The 5,222-nt window shown below is 49.8% G+C and overlaps 1 pseudogene; it reads left to right on the forward strand.

Moving 5' to 3' along the window:
- The first annotated feature begins 3,146 nt into the window (after positions 1-3,146).
- Positions 3,147-3,803, forward strand: LOC149357375 (uncharacterized; annotated as a pseudogene).
- The last annotated feature ends 1,419 nt before the right edge of the window (positions 3,804-5,222 follow it).

Genomic DNA, 5,222 nt, shown 5'->3' on the forward strand with positions numbered 1-5,222 from the left:
TCACGCGTTTCTCTACTTGCTATGAAAGTATTAGCCGTTGCGGCCACCAATTCAAGCAGCGAGAAAAATTTCAGCGCCGCAGGCTTCGTAATGAAGGAGCGCCGCTCTTGTTTCGATCAAGCCATCATCTATGAACAATTAAGCATATTAACTTAGAGTGATAAATCTATACCTTTATGCGTTATGTCTGGTGTATATTCGCAAACTGTGATCTGGAATGCGAGGTCAAAATTTGAATGTCATTGAAATAAACTCATTTTCCTGAAATTCTCTTCTTGTGTCGTCGCCGCTTTGCAGGTCGGGCCGGGCCCGAGCGTGCTCAGGGTCCTTCAATGTAGGGCCGGGCTTCTTGACGGTAGGGTAGGGCCCGGGCCGGGTGCGCGTTCGAAATTGCGGCCCGTACACAGCTCTATTCAGAAACCTAACCACATTTCCTTTTGTGAAAAAAGAGCTATGTGCAGACTTTAAATTGTGCAAGTATGAAGCTACAATGAAGCCAATTACAGACTTCTGTACAACAGCTAGAGGAATTTCAAGAGCATGCTATACGGGACGCTAGTTACCTCAGTCACAATTGATGCAGTCAAGTATTATTTTGTATATTTTTTTTTACCCAACAGACATGAAATGTCTGAAGATGAATATCTACCAAACACATCGAAGCATCAGTTATGCGTGAAAAAAGTTGTACTCCAACATATAAATGCTCAAGTCTCGATAAGCAGGAATACTGAAGGAGAATAAAAAACAGTTTTCTTTTGTTCGGGCTCAAGCACCTGCTACGAACATATTCTTTATACATAGCAATAAAATTTGAAATAGCTGTATAAGAAGCCTTTTGGTCAAAATAGCTAAGTACGACGGAAAGGAATCTGACATCGCACAATACACGGGCCTCTAGAATTTCGCCTCCATCGAAATTTCACCACCGCGGCCGGGATCGAACCCGCGTCTTTCGGATCAGCGGCCGAGCGCCATAGCCGCTGAGCCACCGCGACGGGTCGAAAGCACGGTGCAAGAATACTGAGGTGTTGACACTGCGCCCGCTCGAGCGTCCAGATTACGTTCGGCCGCGGCGGGGCGGGCCTTGCAGTTCGGCTGCAAGCCGACAGATGGCGCCGATGTCAGCGGGCCCAGTTGAGCGTTGCTGGCGCCTTGAGGTTCCGCTGCTCCAGCTCGATTCTCGATATCGTGGCGTGAACTGAATTCAAAACTGTAAGGAAATTCCTTGCTTGAAATTACAATCAGTAGTGTGCCAGTCTGAAAACTATGTTTGTATGAAATTATCGTGTGTAAAGCAGTTAATGATATGGACTCGGTCGAACAGCACTCGAAGCCCATTCAAGTTTCGCTTCCTCGCTCGGTTCCTGTTTCATTCGATCTACTCATAGCTCTAAGCACAATGAATGTAAGTGGGGGTCCTGCTACCATTTTCCGCTCGCAATGGTAGAAAATTGCCGTACCGGAAATTTTCTTGCTCCACTCTTATCGGCCGCCGCGGTGGCTCAGTGGTTATGGTGGTCGGCTGCTGACCGGAAAGACGCGGGTTCGATCCGGGCCGCGGCGGTCGAATTTCTATGGAGGCTAAATTCTAGGGGCTCGTGTACTGTGCGCTGTCAGTGCACGTTAGAACGGGCATAATTTTCATTAAGCTCCTTTCTACAGGAGGCTAAATGGCTCTTGAAGGACTCACGTGTGCAGGGGTCAGCGTTCAGCCAAGTACGCTTTCGAAACTCACAATGAGGTGAAAAAATATGAGGAAATCACCATCTCAGATGTTTGGACTGTCCTGTCACGGCCAACCTGTACTCCCACAATTTAAAAACAATAAAAAATTTCAGAACTTTATTAGACACCATATGCCCAGGGCAAATAAAAAATGCTGTAACTGGGTGAATGATTCAAGATATAATCAGTGTCACAGCGCGATAACAGCAGTTTTCGATGTAACCTAAACAGCAAATATAGCAAAAAATGTGGCATGTTAAAACATATTAATGACAATTCCGTATAAAAGGAATTTTCTAGGTGACTTCCGAGGTGGCTTTCAAGGTCTCTCTTGCCGCTTGAGATACTTGGGACAGTTCAAAAATAAGGTAGGAACTGCATTTCTGGAAAGCACGGGCCTCTTTTCCGTGTCAAGTAGCACTCTTCCATCGAACTCCGCGTAATATGCCTGGGATATCGCGTCCCCTGCAAAATGATTGGCGCACACATGATCAGTGTGCATTAAAGTCCGGTCTGCCCTAGGAATCGCACGGCGCCACTTCTCCGAACGAACATTGTCGGAAGGAGCTTTGAGTAATGGCATACGCTACGCACAAGTCCGGTAGCCCGAACTGCAGTTGGGCACGAAGCACTTTCTTCCCATTGCGCAGCACTCGCAAGATGTGGGCTACTCTGCCGACGATAGCAAAACATACGGTCTTGTTGCAAAATAAAAGAACGCGTTTAAAACAGCACAGAAGTGCAGCCGCACACTCATAAATGTGGCAGGAACACATGCGCAGAGCCGCGCCACGCCGGACCGAGCCGCCAAGCGTGGGCCCGCCTTTCGCAGCGCCCTCTAGGTTACCGACCGGTTGCCATGGCAACAGCCGCACCCTCCCCCGAACATATTGTGGCCGCGAGCAGGCGGCACGCTCGCACGCGGCGGGAGGAGAGTGTCAACACCTCAGTATATTATTCTTACACAGTGGTCGAAAGACATGACAGGGAAACGGCGAGGAGGCAACGCTGCAGTGCACGCTGCCTCCTCGCCTCTCGGCTCCTCGCGCGCAGCGGCGCAGCCCCGTCCGCTGACGAGCGGTGGCGGGGAAAAATCTAGAGAAAACATGCCTGTCCCCAACCAGAGATGACGTCAATAAATATCACGCGACCTTTAACGTCACGCGTATGATGTCATATTTTTTTGACCAATCAGCGTTTCCGGCCTACCTACCCGCAACCGCTTGTAAGGCAAGACAACGAATAAGCGTTTGCGGGTAGGTAGGCTGGAAACACTGATTGGTCGATGGGATGCGCTTCTCCGTGACGTTTTTTGGCTTCGCCCTCGTTCTCAACCGGACCTGGCGTCACCGCGTCTTTCTCAGCCTCTCCCTCCTAGAGCGCCAGGCGAATCGCTAGGCGCACCCGCCCCGCGTGCGTGGTGAACCGGCATTCGTTTCGTGAACCTCGGCGCTCCCGTTTCGAGGCGTGTACAGCTATGGCGCTCGTGCGTGGTGTGCTCGTCGGCGACAGCCAGCTGAAATTTGTGTGCAGTTCTTGCTTGCGGCTTTCACCGTTTCGCCAGGAGCACGTGGCTAGTGTCGTGCTCGTATTTGAAGTTTTTGCCGCGGCACTACAAGGATCCACATCAGGCGCGCTTTGAGGACCACCGTTTGACAGCCACGCTGACGCGCTTGTCGGGCGTGCGCATTCTCAACCCCGAGGTAAGGGCTGAACTACATCGTCGCAAGTTTTCTCGTTCATTGAGGACTCGATCGCCAAATCGCGGCGCTTGTAACGAAACTTTTTTTTTGCAGCATCGTTTCCTGGAAGCTTCTTGGAAGCCGAAGTTGTCATTGTTCGCCGCGGACCGCTACCACGTAGCGAGAGATCGGGGCACCGATCACAAGTCTAAGATTATCGCCGCGGCCCTGGTTAAAATCCATGGACCAGGGATCACTTCGGCTTCACGGGCAAGTCCAGGAGAGGTATGCGTCGTGCATCGGTGTCGTCGGTGTGGAGCAAAAGGCCAGAAGAGGGACCGCTGCTGGGCCTACTTCTCACCGCGCCGCCACGCCGCTGTAGGTCGACGTTGACGTGCTCCTCCAAACGTCCCTCTTCAGGGCCACTTCAGTGCTTCCTGGCAGATTGCGAGCATCATGTCTCGCGGCCGTGTTCCCTCTCTTTGTCGAAATTGCTTTAAAGCCCACGCTACGCCTCGTTGAATAGGTTAAGAAAGTGCAGCACCTAGCTTTGTATCTTTGTGTTCTAACCTGTATACAGTGCACCTTTGTTCGCTCCCTACTTTTGTTTTTTTTTCAGTCGTTTCCTGAATCCGTCCAAAGAGCGGGGCTTGCCGGATGATTGTTCGCCGTGAATGGAACCACGAGGCGATCGCACTGCATACAGCACGACTTTGTTCCCTTGTGTTTTTTAAATAAAAACATCAGATGTCGAAGGTCGTGGTCGCGTCCAAGGATTGCTTCGACAGCTCGGGCAAAACAACGAGGACTGCACACGCCGTGTCGTGCTGCTTAGTAAAGAGGCACAAAACGGATGCCGTCCTTAATAAAGGCCCTTCTCGGGGCCACCTCAGTGTTTCCTGGCAGACCACGCGCTTTCCGCCCGTGTACCTGTTCCCCTCATTTCCAGTCATTCGTAAGTTGCATATCAATGAATTAATAAATCAGTCAATGCACTTTATTTACCAGAAAAATCTGGCTTTTCACCCTGGGCTAAAAGCTGTGCACACAGCTTGACAAGGCCCAGGGGACCATTAGATGACAGTAGTGAACGTAAGAAAAACAATTTGCTACTTTAAAAGAACGTGGAAAGTTCACCAAACAACATAAGAGATACACATTACAATCTCATTAAAAAGAAAACACTTTGACAGCAGACATACAGTATCAACTTACACTATAATACAAAAATTACGACTTTCAGCACTATGGCACAAAATATAAGAACAGCACATAAGGTAAAATAGAGAATGCAAATTGTAATAGTAGATATAGATTAGCTGTTTAAATTTTACTATGCATAAAATGAGTCCTCAGCTCCTTGGGCCTAAAATCGGCTTGTGTGCTTATATACCGTTTACAGCGCGCAGTTCTTCCGTTTGAGACCAGATGGCGCCACACGTGCGCTCGGAACACGGCACCATTACTGGCCTCGTAAGTCGCCGGCGTGTACGCCTCGAGTCAGCAGTGGAAATTTCGCGGGTGGTTGCGGAATGTTTTTGCTACGATGTGAAAAGGCAGAGGAAACACATGCTCGGTTGTGGATTGCAAGAATTGCGACAGAGAGTTAAAGGTGCGGGATGCGGTAGTTTGCGAGCTTCATGAAACCGAACTGCACAAGGAGGTAACGCCAATGTTCGCGCCCGTTCGCCATGCACACTTTCCGAACGGGCGAATGCAACAAACACGTTCGCCAGCGCTAGATAGCTAATAAAGAAAGGTTTCGATATTGGAAAATCTGCGAGGGTAAGTGCACAACACAGCCGCATGAAG

The sequence above is a fragment of the Amblyomma mixtum genome, chromosome 3 (genome assembly GCF_055824585.1).
Source record: "Amblyomma mixtum isolate Tamu chromosome 3, ASM5582458v1, whole genome shotgun sequence".
NCBI classification, from domain to species: domain Eukaryota; kingdom Metazoa; phylum Arthropoda; class Arachnida; order Ixodida; family Ixodidae; genus Amblyomma; species Amblyomma mixtum.